A 17,741-nucleotide genomic window follows, 5' to 3' on the forward strand; every position below is an offset into this window, starting at 1 on the left:
AGGTCTGCACAGGGTATGATTCAAAGATGTAAAGTACAAGAACAGAATAAGGCAGGAAGGCTGGGAGGAAGGGGGGGGGGGGGCGGCCCGGCCCGCTGGCGGAAGTTATTTCGGGAAGTTGTCGCGGTCTGGTATCCAGCCGCCCGGAGGAAGTAGAAGGGTCCAGCTGGCACTTTGCTGACTCAGAGGGACGGCTGGCGGGGAGACGGGACAACGCGCCGAGGGTCTGTGTAATCAGAGAAAATGCCTCCGTGATTTGCTATTATAATTCTCGACAACAAACTCTGGGACTCCAGCATCAGTACTAATAACTGGTTGAAGGAGGTGGCGGTTAGGAATGAATTAAAATTTTTGAAAAGCTGCTTTTTGGTAAAAGCATGGGGAAGTATTCTGGGCCCCTAAATTTAAGGGGGTATTTTTAGCGCCGTAATCAAACCGACTCTCGTAAACACATCTGCTGGTGCAGCGGCAGCCGAACACCTTTGCCTCCCGTTGCACATCCCCCCTCCGGGACCGCGGGCTGGCGCCACTGATTTTCTCCCTTTCATTGTGGTTTTTCCAAATCAAACGAGTGAGAGAGTCGAGTGGAGTATTTCTTTTCTACTGAAAAGGGCTGGTCCCTACCTGAAGAGAAGGGACCACATTCTCACACTTTAGTGCAGGGGTCCTCAAACTTTTTAAACAGCGGGCCAGTTCACTGTCCCTCAGACCGTTGGAGGGCCAGACTACAATTAAAAAAAAACTATGAACAAATTCCTATGCACACTGCACATATCTTATTTTGAAGTAAAAAAAACAAATGTTTTCGGCGGGCCGCACGTGGCCCGCGGGCCGCAGTTTGAGGACCCCTGCTTTAGTGGGTGTAAGAATCCTAGGGACGTTGTATAAAATGCCAGCTCCTGGCCTTGTTCTCTGATTCTCCACTTTACACTAGTGCCCCTGGTGCTGCTGGAACAGGTGCCCATGGACCACCTGAGAAACATTGGACTTGGAAATCAAGTAGAACTAGGATAAGGTTCTGGCTCCATGGTGGACCAGCTCATGGCTCTGGGCAAGTTTCTTTACCTTTTCTAAACACCAGTCGCCTCATCTGTGAAAATGAATGGCACCCACCCTGAAATCTTATTGTGAGGATCAAACTCAACACTTCAGCTTAGCACAGAACCAGGAATGTAATAAGTGGTCACAAATGTCAGTCATCATCAGCATTGTTCATTATAACTACCTGACTTCTTCCTGACTCTGGGTCTCATATTGGCAAAGTGGGAGTAATTATAACAATACCTTAAAATCAGCTTTATTTTAAGGGTTGTAGATTACATGAGAAAACGTTTGCAAAGTGCTTACCACACTGCCTGGCACATAGTAGGCATCCCATAATTATTTGTTCAATGAATAGATGAATGGATGAGCTGATGAGTGAATAAACGAGTGAATGAATGAATGAGTGAAGTCAACTCTTGTCTTCCACAAACTACAGACAATCATTGACTTAAAGAGAACGTCCCCTCTCCAGCACCGTGAGGTGGGCCAGTGTTTGTTATTTCAGGTAGCGCTCACCGTGAAAGGAGAAAGCCTAGCTATTCTGAAAGCGTGGACGAGTGGCTTCACACCCAGCCAGGTGGGGAAGGGAGGGAAGGGTGTTCAAGGCAGAGGGAACTGCATATGCAAAGGCATGAAATCAAGAGCACGTGAAAAGTTCTGGGGAACTCCATCGGGTTCGTATCCTTGGAACAAACTCCTATCCTGTGGAAGGAGTGGGGACATGATGGACTGGGACCAGATCACGCTCGGCCTGAGCCGTGGTTGGTGTCTGGAGTGCTCTAATCACAACAAGGATCCAGTGAAGGGGTTTAGTCCAGGAAGTGACTCGGTGAGGTGTGCTTTATAGAGAGGCCCTGGCTGCGTGGAGGAGAAAGATTGGAAGGGGAGGGATGGGAGACAGACCAATTAGGAGGCTGCAATCCAAGACCGGACTGGCCGGGTTCTTGTCAGTAATTTCGTGGAGGCGTTTGCTTGCTGATTGCCGGCCATCTTCCCAGGCCCGTGTGTTTGCAACAGCTGGAACTGTGCAGAGAGCAGCCATTTAATCACGTTCGCCTGCTGCATTGCACACGCGGCCCTGCCCAGTTGTCACTTGCTTTGTCAGGAGAATTGCGGGTTGCGCGGCAGCGAAGAAAAGGGACCCTGGGGCCAGCTACCTCCCAATAAACCCCCAGAGCACCCTGTGTTGCCACAGCCTTAAAAAGCTCTGGCTGTTAGGCCTGATCATTCCCACCCATGATCCTGTCGGGATCGCCTCGCCAATTACTAGTCAAGTGGGGTAATGGACGCTTCATTAGGAGCCTCTCCTTCAGACGGGCACGGCCGGTTAGGAAGTGAAATGTGCTGGGTTGTGCTTTTTTTCAGCCAGCGATTAGGTGCTATAATTAAGAAGGCATTGTGCCTGATTTCTAATCTTTTTTCTTTATTTAAATTTAATTGATTTTTTCTCCTTGATTTAATCAACCCAAATCCAGCCACCCAGCGCCCCTCTCCCCTCAGATGCTCAGGAGGACTCTGGTGCTTAAAGATGTAGGACCACACCTGGGAAGTGTGGGTCAACCTCTATGAGCTGGTGTGAGAGGTGTCGGGATGTTAGGGGTGGAGAGGGAGACGGGAGGAAGGGCTGGTTTTAGACCTTGGCAACCTGGCTGTGCTGTGTGACCTTGGGTGAATTATTTAACCACTCTGTGCCCGTTTCCTCATCTTTAAATCAGTAGGGATTATAGTGTTGTCCTTATCATACTCTGATGGTGATTAAACATATAAGAGCTTAGAATGAAGATTGGAAAATAAGTGCTAAAAATATGACTTATGTATTATTTTCACCATATCATTATCTACCCAGTAACTCATTCAATCCTCACATTTCCGTGCAAGTAGGCTCTTCCCATTTAAGGTAAAGAACTGGAAGTCCACAGCGAGTGAGTGGCTAAGCCAACATCCAGTCTCAGTTGCAGTTCCAAAGCTCACACTCACGTGTTCGGTCCCTCCTACGCCGTGGCTTCTGTCTCCCCATGTAGGACATGAGGAAACAAAGGTTTTGAAATTAAATTCTCCAGATGAGCCCACTCAGCTCGTGGTGGCAGGATCGAGACCTGGGCCGAAGTGCTCTCGGTGCAGAGATGACCCCTTGTTCCTCAGCTGGGTCTCAGAGAGGGCAGGCAGCTTCCTCAGAGCCACACAGCAGCGAGGAGCTACGCGGTCCTCTAAGGCTGCACATTAGTCCTATTGTTCCCAGCCTTTCCTCCCAAACAGTCCACACACATACCAGATGGTGTGACCACGCACAACACCCCCACCCCACGCACAGACCAGGTCACATAATGTGAGCATTCTCAGCATGCAGACCACGTCCACACCTCTCTCTCCTGCTCAGGGAAGCATAACAGGGCACAGCTCAGGGTAACGGCCTCTGTGGCAGGAGGAACCTGGAACCCGTTCACTTGTTCATTTAACAAACATTAATTGGGCCCTTACACTGTTCATTTAACAAACAGTGTCTCAGGGCACTGTGTAGGAGTATAGAGAAATACTGTGAACAAGAGACAAAAAAGTTCCTGCCCTCAGGAACTTAGATTCTAGGAGATGGGAGTGGGGGGAGGAACTCATGCAATAGACAAGCAAACAAAAACCATGTAGTAAATGGTTCTATTATATTACAAGGTAATAAATACTATAGAGCAGTGGTTCTCAACCTTCTGGCCCTTTAAATACAGTTCCTCATGTTGTGACCCAACCATAACATTATTTTCGTGGCTACTTCATAACTGTCATGTTGCTACTGTTATGAATCGTCATGTAAATATCTGATATGCAGGATGGTCTTAGGTGACCCCTGTGAAAGGGTCGTTCGACCGCCAAAGGGGTCGCGACCCACAGGTTGAGAACCGCTGCTATAGAGGGGAAATAAAGCAGGAAGCAATCACACACAACAGAAAGGGCTCACACAAGGTTGTTGGGGAAGAAAAGTCACTGAGAATGTGACATTTGAGCAAAGATTTGAAGAAGACGAGGAAGGAAGTCAGGTGATATTGAGAAGAAGACTGTTTCAGGCAGTGGGAACAGCATGTGCAAAGGTCCTGAGGTAGGATTCTAATTGGTATGTCAGAGAAGCAGCAAATAGGCCAGAGGTGCAGGAGTGGAGAGAGCAGGAGAAAAGGGTAGGAACAGGGGCCAGATTGTGTAGGAAGCCATTGGCGGGCTTTGAAGAGAGGAGTGCCATGATTTTTTAACAGGATCTCTGCCACTGCCTTCTGGGGAATACACCACAGGAGGGCCAGGCCGGAAGCAGGAAGACCTAGTAGTCACTTGCAGTAATGCAGGTGAGAGATGCTGGGGGCTTGAACCAGGGTGGCAGCCACCTGGGAGGCGAGAAGTGACTGGTTTCTAGATCTGTTCTGAAGGTAGCATCTAGATTTGTTGATCGGTCAGACCGGAAGTTTGAGAGTGCGGAGTCAAGGACAACTCCAAGGTTACCGCTTCGAGCTGCCATCAACTGAGATGGTGAAGATGCATGTATTTATACATTTGTTTTCATTGGAAACCCAAATGCTCATCTTTAGTGATCATTAGTAACAAACCCATGGCGGAGCTTGCCATCCATGGAGACAGGTCCGCATGGCTCGCTGTGGTTGACCCTGCTCCCACGAGCGGGTAATGGCTTGTTGGTCTCGGGATCAGTCTCGTTATTCCACGGGACTTATTAGTAGTGGGCGCAACTCCCAGTGGGGTCTCCAAAGGGCTCTGCAGCTCCTCTGAACATGAGCCAAGACCCTCCGTCAAGAGAAGCAGCCCCACCCCTGTCCAGTCTCTGTCCCCACTCCTCTCTTTGTTAAGTGTGAGACAGACAGACGACAGTGGAGCCCCCTCCCTGCATCCACTGCGGATAAGTCCACCACCACCCCAGCCTCCTCACCCCCTCTTCGTCTCCCCCATCGTCCTCCCGGCTGATATAATTTGGGGAAATGTGGGCCTGTGTGGGCTTTGGCTGGAAACGTTTGATTGCTCTCCAATCTCCAGTGGGCTGCTCTCTGGCGAGAGGGAGAATGTGCTTGCGACGTCTCCTCTTTCTTTTAAAATCGCAACAAAAGGCAAATCCTATTTTCTTCCTGAAACTGTTCTGGTGTATCAGGACGCGTTTGAAATGCAGAGCCAAACCGCCCTGGCTGGTGACTTGGCGTGATGAAGGCTTCCCTGGCTCCCAGCTCTGCATGGCAGCCAGCCTGCCCTTTTCCCTTCCCTGCGCCAGCCCCACCCCTACCTCCAGCAGCACAGGCAGGAACAGGGCTTCCAGGACTCAGGGCTCGCTACTCTGCCATCCCCTGGCTGCGTGACCTGGAGCAGGTCTGCCCTCCTCTCGAGTTTCCTGGGAAGAAGGGTTTGGGGGGGACTTGGCTGCCCAGTCTTTATGCTCTAAGGCTTAGCAGAGCTGAAGCTCCAGAAAGGCCTGGGGAGGGGGAGAGAGAAAGTGGGAACATGAGAGGCGTCATTTCTTAATTAGTAAGCAGAGCACTTGGGATGTGCCGGGCACTGTTCCCAGAGCTCTCCCTATACTCACTGTCAATCCCTGAAATACCTGTGAGGTGTGGGCACTGCTGCTGTCCAGGCCAGAGAGTGAAGTCAGTTCCCAGTTCACAGAGCGCCAGGACCAGGGTTTGAACCCCCAGTCGGGCTCCAGGCTGTGCCCGAAGGTCACGCCGTGCTGCATCTACTGGGGAGAACTCCTTGAGCCAAGGGGCCCGGCTGTTCGGGGCCCTTCGAGAATTTCAGCTGGTTTGACGGCCCAGAGAATGACACACCTGGACAGGTGAGCCAGGGCCATGGGCCTTGAGGCCATAGAGCCAGTCGAGAAGTCAGGCCTTGCTCCTCAGGGCTCTGCAGAAGGGAGAGACGTGGTCACCTCTGCATTTTGGAAGGTAACTCCACCTGCTGCGTGGAGATGGGCTGGGCAGGGCCAGAGCACAGGCCGTGGCATTTTCTCGGTGAGAAAGGTGGTGGCTTGGACCCGCAGGGACAGTGGAGATGGAGAGAGGAGAGGATGCTGAGGTGCTCTGAAGTGAGAATGGTTGGATTTGCTGATGGGCTGGATGTGAGAGTCAGAGAAAGGGAGGGTCCAGGGGGGTGGCCAGCTGGCCGCTTGGGTCAGGAGGTCGGTGCTGGGGGCAGTGATGTGTGAGGGTTGGACAGGTTCAGTTTCAGGACCTGTGGTGTTTGCACAGAGACATTGGGCACCGAGTGTCAAGGTCAGAAATGAGAGGCAACCAGGATGACCACGCACCCTGGGTGCTTTTTATCAGGCCCTTTTGATCCCCAAAGTGTCCCCACATGGACAGTGAGTTGTATGGTCACCCTGGCTATGCAAGTGACACAACTTGATATTGAGAATATCTGGGTCCATGTTCTTCCCCATCTTACACACGCGCGCGCACATACACACACACACGCAGCTGGACAATCCTGCGTATTCGTGTGGATAGCCTTAGCTGGACACACGTGAAAGTGTAGGGAGGCAGTGTCGCGATGGCCAAGGAGTGGGGGACTAGTCTGAAGACCGTTGCTTCAATCCCGCCAGGCCCCCCACACACACTTGTCCCGGCCTCAGGACCCACCACCAGGGAGGTTTTTACGGAGAATGAATGAAGGCTGTGTCTGTGCCCCACCAGCCAAGTGGGTAGATGAATTTTTAGAAATGGCCTTTCTTTCCCACTCCAATCCCATCCCAAAGCCCCCATGTGGCCGATGTTTCCCTCCGTGGGAAGAAGGACTCCACTGTCCATGCTGGGCTCTGCAAACGTGTGGAACAGCACCGGGCTTGCCAGCTGTGTTTCCCTCCCAGCCACCAGGTACAGCGCCAAGTCTGTAGGGAGAAACCAGAGCCTGGGGAGATGGTTGGTCCCCAAGGGCAACCAACCTCTCAAACAGGGTTCAGCCTAGGAAGTGCCTCCTCAAATTCCTCGCTGCCAGTTTCCACCGAAGGCTCGGCGCCTCCCACTTAGCAGTGTCCACGGTGACAGAATTCACGAGGCAACTCGTCCACGACCTTAACCTCCGGCTCTGCATACCCCTCCTACGGCTCTACAAGGCACAGTGCTTTCCCACCCCGTTGCAGGAGGCACTGTTGGGGCTCAGGGGATCCCCAAGTGGCTCCCGTGGTGCCCAGCCCAGGAGGCACCATGGTGTAGGGCGTGGATTCCGGAGCTGACTATCTGGATTCAAATTCTGTCTCTACCACCTGTTAACAGGACCACTTGCTCAGTTTCTTCCTTGGTAAAGTGGGTTGATCAGTGCGCCAGACTCAAATAACTGGTGAAGACCATCAGAACAGACAACTGCAAAGCTCAGAAGCTGCTGAGCAGAGCCGGTGCTCCGCAGAGAGCCACTGTGATTAGGAGGAGGGGGAGGGGGAGGGGGAGGAGGAGGAGGAGGAGTATTTGCGTCTATAATGGCGCCGTCAGTTACCCAACATGGACACGGATGCAGGTGGCAGGAACCAGGACAGGAACAAAGAGGAAAGGAGTAGACACAGGCGCTCTGGCTGCCAGGACCTCGCTCAGAAGCCCCCAGGGGTCCACATGATGACATTCCATTCAGGCTCTCCTTTTACAGGAATGAGAAATGCAGGTTCTGTGTCCGAAACCATTGCAAATTCCAAATTAGTGAGGCTTCATGGTCTGCGGAAAGGCGCTGGAGGGGAAATCGGTGGACGGGTGTTTTCTAGCTGTCGGAGCAAGCTGGCTGATTGATTGTGTCGGTCAATAGACTGTGCAGACGGCAGCCGGGGAACAGCTCGGGGGGCGGGGGGGGGGGGAGGGCGGGGGGGAGGCAGAATACCAGGCAGGGTGGAGGGGGCGGGGACATCGCCAGCAGTGGAAAAGGACATAGTTACACCACAAGCTGTGTAGACACAGTCTGGATCGTGTAGCCAGACTCGGTCTGGGGCCAGGGACACGCGGCCACAGTTCCTTAAGAATTCTGGGCACCCTCACTTGTTCACCGTGTGACCTTAAGCAAGTCACTACCTCTCTGAGCCTCTGTTTCCTCATCAACCCTTACAATACTCACTGCCAGGCCTTATAATGGGACTTGAGTGAAAGAATGGGCTTTAAATGTCTGATGAGGTGTTTGTAGGTGCTCAATAAAGGGGGTCCCTTTACTCTAACACAGCGAGTGGGGGAGTCGGCGTGCCCATGCTGCAGCCTGTGAGCTCAGAAGCTGTGTTTGGAGGTGACATCCTTCATCCTTAAATTGGGGGCTACCGGGCCATGTGTGAGGTTCTGGGCTCTACCGTGCCACCCGGTGTGTTCAGAAAGGTAGACAGATGGGGATTCCTAGACCCAGGGAAGAGTGTGACTCACAGTCTAGGACTGGGACAGGCTCTCCAGAGGTCATTGGGGCCAATCCCATGTCTTCAGGGCCCCACGCTGTTCCAGGCAGACTGGAAGCCGTGCCCTCCTCAAAGATGACTGGAAAGGATAATTCATAAGGCGCCTCGCCGAGCAGAAATTCTTTGTCACACGAGAGCTACCAAGCCTCTTTCAGTAGTAATTGCAGTTATAATTACAATAACAAGCCATCATGCTTAGTTTAATAAGTACATATTTCCCACAACCACCTCAATGCGAAAGGCATTATGCCCATTTTAAAAATGAGCAAACTGAGGCTTAAATAGATGAGGGCCTTGCTCAAGGTCATGCTGCAGTATCCTGGAGGGATTTACAGAGAGCTGTAGGAGCAGGATGGCGCAAAGAATTTATTCCTGTGGGGAGGGGCCGGTGGGGGTCAGAAAAGGCAGGTGTGGGGGTGAGCTGAGCCTTGGAGGGTGAGTGAGGTTTCTCCCAGGAAAGGGGAGACCCTGAGAACGGAGGAACCAGCTGAGCAAAGACAGCAAGGTTGGGAGCTTCTGACCTAGAGCCTCTTTGCAATGAATAATCGCAATCACAGTGACAGCCAACGCTGATCAAATGCTTGCTCTGCACCAGCAATGGTGTCAGGAACGTTCCGGCGTCATCTCTAAGGCTGGGCACTGTCATCAGCCCCTTCTGCAGAAGAGAGGAGTGACCTGGCCAAGATCACAGTGTGAAAATGGCAGGCGGATTTGCAACTCCGGCCTAGTGATTCCCGAGCTCCTGGCGGCTCCTGGCTGTTCAGTGGCTGCCCGTTGTCAACAGATGAACCGTGGATCTGGAAGAGACCTCTGCTCATGTGGTAGGGAGGGGCTGCCCTGAGACCCCTAGGCTGTTCCTGCACAACCTACCCCACCCCCAAGTCCTCTTGGAGCCACGGAGCACCCATCAGAGTTGGAGGGAGATCATCATGAAGCTGAATGCCCCACAAGGACAGAGCTCTCCATCTCCCCAGTCCTGCGGTAATGGGTTTGACTTTTAAAAGGCAGATGAAAGTCCCGGTGGAGGGACAGACCTTTCCCATCAGCTCCTTAATTAGGATGACTGTGGAGGAGCTGTTTCCTACAGGTGGGACAGCTGGATGCCTGGCTGGCATTGACAAATGGCCACTTTTGTGTAAAGCCAGACATCTGCTCTCCCCAGAGACCCCCTCCCACAGGGAATCCTTTGTCAGAGAGGGGGCCTCTGGGACAAGCCTAAGGGAGGGTGAATGGCAAGGGTGTGACTTGAGAACACACTGGTGATTGGTGCTGGAGCTGCAGAGGTGGAGTCTTCTGAGAGCTTTCTGCTGATTGGTGGAGTTGCGATGGACCAAACTCTGTGTTCATTCTGCTGCCTCCATCATCATCATCATCAGGAAATGACATATATTGAGCTCTTATTGTGTGTCCAGGAAGTGGGCTACTCATTTCACAATTTGCTTGAGGCAGGTTATATTAACACCCATGAGGTGTTAACATCTCACAGCCTCAGATAGGAAAGCTAAGGCCTGTGACATTAGACAACTTCCTGTGGTCAGCACAGCCCAGAATAGCCTCCCCTGCTCAGACCCTGCAGTGGCTTCTCATCTCATTCAGAGAAAAAGTCACGTTTCTGCCATAGCCTACCAGACAGCCCATGCGCTGGTCCCTCCTTACAGTCTCTGACATCACCCCCTATTTCCCTCCCCCTTGTTCCCTCAGTTCTAACCTCAGCACATGCAGTGTGTCCCTACCCCAGGGCCTTTGCATTGGCTGTGCCCTATGCTCATCTCCCAGGCACTCATGCAGCTCATCATCTTCAAGTCTTGCTCAAATGCTACCTTCTCCCTGATCACCACATTTAAAATTGCAGCCCTGAGTAGCATTCCCGGCTTCCTCTCCTGTCTCATTTCTCTCCTGTATAGCACTCATCACTTCCCAGTAGTTTATGTGTTTACCACCTTATTATGTGAATTTGTTCCTCTCCTCCTCCCCCTGCCCATCCTGGTAGGATGTAAACTCCACCAGGCAGGCTTTTCCCCTCTTTTGTGCTCTGTGGTGTCTCCAGTGCCTAGAACGGTGCCTACACATAGTAGATGCTCAAGAAGCATTTGTTGAGTCGGTGACTGAATGAAGAATGAGTGACTGGTGCCTGGCAGTACTTTTTGAGACCCGCGGCTACTCTCCGCTCTTGAACCGAGGCTCCTCCAGCCCTGGGTGGAAGGTTCCCGTCAGGCCCCGCGTTCTGCCCTGTCCCCGCAGGTCTGGTTTGCTCGGCGCCTCCTCCAGCAGCAGCTGTGATGATGCCCCAAAGGGACTCATCACGCCAAGAAAATACAGTCAGCAGCTCGCCCTCCCTGGGGAAATCTAAACCCTGTCTGCAATGCCAACTAATGCGGAGGTCCTGGGGGTGCCCTGGGTGGGAGCGGGGGATGTTATTCTTGCCCGCGGTGACACGGCTGGGCAGAATCGGGGCATGAACTCAGGTCAGCGAGACTGCAGGGCCTGGGCACTTTCTCCGCAGCATCATTTGCAACCCATCCAAGTGGAAAACCACCGCATTTTGGAATTCAGCCGTTTCCCACATTGGGGCAGCCTCAAGAAGGGATAGCCTCTCCCTCTCAGCAGTGTGACCCCTCACTATTCAAACAGGCGATCGGCAGGCCGGCCTGTGGAGGGAGAAATGACGGGCGGGTTTGGGGTCGATGGGAGGGCAGAGGATGGATGTGTTCCAGATGAGAGTTCAGAGACCATGCAGGCTGGGGGCCTGACCGCTTGGCTGAGCCGGGTAAGAAATGCTGAGCTCGTTTTTCTCCATATGGTTCTTTTGTCCTTTGACCTAAACTTGGGAACTTAGCCATTTTTGATATACAAGAGTGTTTACCACACACACACACACACACACACACACACACACACCTGTTCACGCACTCACACTCTCTCAGTCCTGAGAACTGAACTAAACCACTCGCGTCAATTGCCCGTAGAGATAGCATGCTAGAGGGCAATGCTTGTCTGGCTAGGCCAGCCCTCAAGGTCAAGTCCAAATCCTTTGTACAGTCTACAGTCTGGCTACTCAACATGTGGCCCAGGGACCAGCCACATCATCTGGCAGAATTGGTTAGAAACACAGAAGCTCAGGGCCTAACCCAGACCTGTTGAATTCGCACCTGCATGCTCACAAGATCCCCAAGGTGAGTCACCCGGACCCGAAGGTGTGAGAAGCACCTGCCCACGGCCCTGAAGGATCCAGCCTGTTTTCCTTCTTTGTCTCAACTTCTTTCTTTCTTTTTGCCTCCCATGTTCATTACAATCTTATTTACAGCTAGAGGCCTGGTGCACAAAATTCGTGCAGGGGGTGGGGTGGGGTGTCCCTCAGCCCAAGCCTGCATCCTCTCCAATCTGGGACCCCTCAAGGGATGTCCAACTACCCATTTAGGCCCGATCCCAGTGGGAAGTTGGACAGCCCTCTCACAATCCAGGACTGCTGGCTCCCAACCACTCGCCTGTCTGCCAGCCTGATCACCCCCTAAACACTCCCCTGCCAGCCTGATCGGCACATAACTGCTCCCCTGCCGGCCCAATTGCCCCTAACTGCCCTCCCCTGCCGGCCCGGTCACCCCTAACTGTCCTCCCCTGCAGGTCTGGTCACCCCCAGTTGCCCTCCCCTGCAGGCCTTGTCCCCTCCAACTGCCTTCCCCTGCAGGCCTGCCCCCCCCCCCCCAGCTGCCCTCCCTTGCAGGCCTGGTTCCCCCCGGCTGCCCTCCCCTGCTGGCCTGGTTCCCCCCCAAATGCCTCCCCCTGCAGGCCTGGTTGCCCCTAACTGTTCCTCCCCTGCAGGCCTTGTCCCTCCCAACTGCCCTCCCCTGCAGGCCTGGTTGCCCCTAATTGTCCTCCCCTGCCAGCCATCTTGTGGCAGCCATCTTTGGCCACATAGGGGTGGCTATCTTGTGTGTTGGAGTGATGGTCAATTTGCATATCACCTCTTTATTAGATAGGATAGCCAAGACATGCACACAGCCTAAGGGCCCACCAACAGATGATGAGAGAAGTCGTGGTATAAATATCTACAGTGGACTATTCTTCAGCCACAAAGAAGGAACCCCTGCCATTTGAGACAACACGGGTGCGCCCTGAGGACCTATGCTAAGCAAAATAAACCAGTCTTAGCTCTTACCTTCCACCTTTCATCCCACCTTCTCTTGCAGCTTACTACCGCCTCTGCAGTTACATGAAGTCCACTGCTGTGTAGTGGTGCCGGGCCTTTGCACATGCTACCCTGCTCTCCATACATCTTCCAGGAAGCTCTCTGTGGCACCCGCCCACATTGCTCAGGCTGGATTAGTGCTCTCCCTGTGGTTCTGTGGTCCTCTGAGCTTCTCCCATCAGGGAACTCACTATATGACTGTCACTCCCAGCAGAGGGATCAGTCTTCCCCTTCCAGGTGGGGAACTCCTTGAGGGCTACTTTGGGTCCTTGAAATCTGATCCTAAGTAGGTGTTCAGTGAACAGTTGTTGACTAGATGAATGCAGTAATGAGGGAGATGCCAGCCTTATCAGGCTTCCTTTTCTGTCTCATTCCGTTTCTCTGAGATGAGCATGCCTGCCCCCACGTGCAGATGGTGTCGTTCTGATGATGTGTCCGCAACGCCCAGTCTTCCCCCGGGCTCCTGTTTGCTTTCCCACCCGTCATAGCAAAGCTCAGCAGCACAGCTCCCGCAGACCGCCCCCCACCAGGCCCCTTAACCTTCCAAAGGCTTGGTACCAAGACGCCGGCCCAACCTGGAGCCTCAGGAGCCCAGGCACAAATTAGCCATAAATCCATCTCGTCTGTGGGCTGGGCCGGCCCAGGAGAAGCCTTGGGCTTTCTGGTGGACTCATGAGCTAAGGGTCTGGGCTGTTATGCTCTCCCGAAATAGGCAGAATGTCGGTGTCTGGCCAGGTGCGGGGACAAGGGTGGGTTACAGCCATGGATGCACGTGCGGACCAAGAACCCAAGGCATGAGCCTTGTATGGGAAGCAAATCCCTTTGCGTCCCAGGCCTCAGTGTATTCATCTGTGTAATGGGGATAAGTTGGTCAAACTGAGAACTTTACAGAGGGTTGCCAGCATCAAGGGAGACACTGGATTAGCAAATCCTGCACCCCTAAGAGAAGCTATTCATGCGATGGAGGCACTAAGGCAGGGGTCCTCATACTTTTTAAACAGGGGGCCAGTTCACTGTCCCTCAGACCGTTGGAGGGCCGGACTATAGTTTAAAAAAAAAAACTATGAACAAATTCCTATGCACACTGCACATATCTTATTTTGAAGTAAAAAAAACAAAACGGGAACAAATACAATATTTGTATTTGCATGTGGCCCGCGGGCCGTAGTCTGAGGACCCCTGCCTAAGGTCAGGGAATGTTCCAAACCTGATGACCAAGTGCCATTCATTCCTGTGTGTGGAATGGAAGATTCAGGCCAAACCTTGAGTTATAGCCTCTTCTCCAAATATACAAGACAAGTCCCTGTCTTTCAGGGTAATTATACCCCACTCATTATTTCCTTACCTTTTCAAACTGTTTTGTAGATTGTTCTCTTTTATCCTCAGTTGATTCTTATACTAGGTGTACCAGTTAATAATAGCAGATTTTGTAATCAAAGAAAACACAATAATTTCAAGAGAAACATCAAGAGTGCTTTATTCAAAGTAATATGCATTGCTAGCTACACATTTCCCCATCTTTCAGGTAATTTGTGGATACCGTCCCAATAGAACTTATCTTGTTTTGAGGCAAACCATTCAGAGACCCAATTTTCCACTTCTTCGTACGTTTTGAAGTGCTGCTCAGAAACTGCGTGTGCCATCAACCAGAACAAGTGGTCATCTGAAGGAGCAAGGTCTGGTGAATATGGCGGGTGGGTTAATACTTCCCAGACAAGATCTTTTAACATGTCTGTAACTGGTTTTGAAGTGTGTGATGGTGCGTCATCATGAAGCAAAATTACTTTGCCGTGTCTTCTGGAACATTCTGGTCATTTCACAACCAAAGCATGGTTCAAATTGATTTTTTGTTGTTGGTAGTGATCAATATTAATTGTTTCACCTGGTTTTGGAAGCTCATAATACATCACACCTTCCTGATCCCACCAAACGCAGAGCATTGTCTTCTTTCCGAAGCGATTTGGCCTTGCAGTCGATGTTGAAGGTTGACCTGGATCAACCCATGATTTTATGCATTTGGGATTCTCAAAATAAATCTACTTTTCATCGCCAGTCACAACTCGATGCAAAAAAGACTTACTTTCATGCCGTTGAAGCAACATTTTACTGATGACTTTTCGGTTTTCCATTTGTCTTTCGTTCAGTTGATGTGGCACCCATTTTCTTTCCTTTAAAATCTTTCCCATTGCTTGTAAATGATCAGAAATTGTTTGCTGAGCAACGTTTCATCTTTCTGCAAGTTGTTTTTGAGTTTGACACACATCTTCATCCAATAATGCTTGTCATTGTTGGTCTTCAAACTTTTTCGGTTGACCTGGATGTTCTTTGTCTTTCACATCGAAATTATCACTTTTAAAGCGTTTAAACCAGCGTTCACAAGGATCTTGAGATGGAGCATGTTCATATAAGCTTCCCGAAGTATTCAGCAGCACTTTTCTTCAAAATAATGAATTATAACTTCCCGCAAATACTCTTTTTTTGGCATGAAATTCGACATTTTTAAGTGTAAAAATAACTATGATGTTAACACCTTCAGCAAATTTGACATATGAAGTTTTGAAGCTTGCTGTCAATACAACAAAATAGCATGCACATCAAATCACATAGATATCAACATACATGTAACTCCATCTACTGAAAAAAATCCGAGTAACCGGTACACCTAGTAAACACACAGGGCAGGGTGTTCTAGCCACTTGCTCTTCCGGCTCTCAGTTTTTCCATCTGTGTAGTGGGGATGACCATGTACTCCTGGATGTCTTTGGAAACTTCAATGAAATGATACATGGGAATGCTCACCCCAGGGTCCAGCCTGGAGCAGGTGCTTGACACATGCCAGCTGCTGCTGTGACCAAGTGACATGAAAAGAGCACTTGACTGGGGGTCAAAAGGCCACGGCTCCAGCTGCTGGTCTAACAGGAGTCATTCTGGTGTGGCCTTGGGCAAGTCCCTTTGCCTCTTGGGGTCTCAGTTTCCCCTTCCATTCCAGGTGGGCCGAGGCTGGGGCCCTTCCCGCTCCCCTGCAACGTTGTCCATCTCTGAACGTTTAACTCGCTTGGTGCTGGGCACCGGGACCTGCACCAGCCTGGGGCCCGCAGCACTCTGTTGGGAGAGGGAACCAGGGAAGTGGCTGGGGCATCAGGCCTCTTGGAGAGTTCAGCAGGACTTTCAGCCCTGGCTCTTATCAGAGGCTGTAAATCTGCTGGTTGCCATGACTACGGAAGAGCAGCAACTAAGCTCCAGGTCCCTGATTAGCAGGAAGGGAGCTGGAGGCCTGGTGGAATCGGCACTCAGGCCCCCTTCCCTCCCTCCCTTCCTCCCTCCCTCCGTAAGGTGGAGCAGCCGCTGGCCTTTGACTTCACTGTACCAGCCTCCCCTGAAGAGCTTGTCTTCTTTTAGGTTTTGTTTTTTTTTTAATGCAGCATCGAAGGGCTGTGTGGTAAAATGGGTCCTTCTCAGCAAAGATGGAACACAGTTTTCTTAAAAGCCTGCAAAGCCTGGCCGGCGTGGCTCAGTGGTTGAGCATCGACCCACAAACCAGAAGGTCACAGTTTGATTCCGGGTCAGGCTTGATCCCCAGTGGGGGGCGTGCAGGAGGCAGCCGATCAATGCTTCTCTCTCATCATTGATGTTTCTATCCCTCTATCCCTCTCCTTTCCTCTCTCTGAAATCAATAAAAATATATAAATATTTTAAAAACCTGCAAGGATGCAGATTTGGAAGCAGGGAAGGGAAGTGGGCAGGGCTGTGAAGGGAGGGCACTTTTAAGTTGTAGCCAGCCCACTACACCTGTCTCATGAAAGCATCACCAGAAGTCCCCATCCTGGATTCTGAGCCCTGCTGAAGGCAGCGATGGATGAGGCATCGTCTTCAACCTGAGCCTATGCCCAGTGCCCGGCAGTAGCACCCACCACCCCCCTCCTGCAAAGTACCTGCTCCCTCCATGAGCAAAGTCACCAAGCCCTTCCACCAGCCCGGGCTACTCGCCATGCATTTATTCCCCGCCCAGTTCCTCGCATCAGCTCTCAGTGTTTGCCTGTGGCAGGGCCGCCCCTGGTACAGATTTGTGTCTGGTCTTCCTATAGTGCCCCAGAGCGTCCGAAATGCCATTCTCCTGTGCGTCCAACTCATGCTCTGCTGGGCCATCCCCACGCATCACTAAGCTCATGAGTCGCTTTTCTGAGAGACATAGCGGGTAGAACAGAAAAGGCACGGATGGGGCCTGTTGAGTAGACTGAGGCACGGGCTGGTTTATTTCCACCAACTGTAACACAAGGGGATTCGCTCGAAGCATCTCCAAGGCCCTTTCTAGCTTTTCGAAGCACATGCTCTCTGCAGCCATGCATGTGCTCTTTAATTTATTCCTTGAACATATGTTGCTGAGTGTTTGCTAAGCAGCAGGCTTGGGCAGGAAGACATGACTCTAGTCTCAGGAAGCTCATTGTTCAGTGAGAGAGAAGACAGTGACATGGTAATAGCACATGGTTAGGAGCTGCAGTGAGGGTACCCATGGATTAGCATGTCCTGGGAAAGGGGTTAGACCTCCCCAGGCGTCTACTCCCTACGTCACCATGTCCACCTCATCGGTGGTGATTCCGTCTGGCCAGCTGCTCAGGCCTTAAACCTTGGAGTGCTCCCTGACCCCTCCCCTTCTCTTAGTCTCTTGCACCCCAATCTAACCAGCAGCAAAGGACGCGAGTTCTGCCTTCACAGTATGTCAGCATCTCACCACATCCCCCCACTTCTGCTGCCCTCTGACCTGAGCCTGGACTGTTGCTGCAGTCTCCTCTTCGCTGTCCTTCCCTCTGTTCCATCTGTGTCTGCAGCCATTGGAGGGGTCCTTCCAGAAGGCAAACCGGACCGTACCCCTCTTCTGTCCAGAGGCTCCTCATGCCGGTCACAGAGGACCCAGAGTTCTTCTAGGACCGGCAAGACCTGGTCTCTGGTCTTCCCTCCGATAACTCTGGCCCTTGCTTGCTGTCCCTTGTGTTTGCCAAGGAACTTGCTGTTCCTTCTGCCAGGAGCTCATGTCCTGCTTCCTGCAGAGGCCTGTGTAGAAGTTACTGGGCACCAAATTACCCCAAATCTTTGTGGCTTGAAACAATAAACAGTTATTATGTCTCGGTT

General features: G+C 51.7%; 1 protein-coding gene across 1 annotated transcript in view; it reads left to right on the plus strand.

The window, feature by feature from the left end:
* SRRM4 (serine/arginine repetitive matrix 4) overlaps positions 1 to 17,741 on the plus strand; it is a 120,029-nt gene that overhangs the window by 63,680 nt on the left and 38,608 nt on the right. The window lies entirely within an intron of this gene.

Source organism: Myotis myotis, unplaced genomic scaffold (assembly GCF_014108235.1).
Source record: "Myotis myotis isolate mMyoMyo1 unplaced genomic scaffold, mMyoMyo1.p scaffold_m19_p_20, whole genome shotgun sequence".
NCBI lineage: Eukaryota > Metazoa > Chordata > Mammalia > Chiroptera > Vespertilionidae > Myotis > Myotis myotis.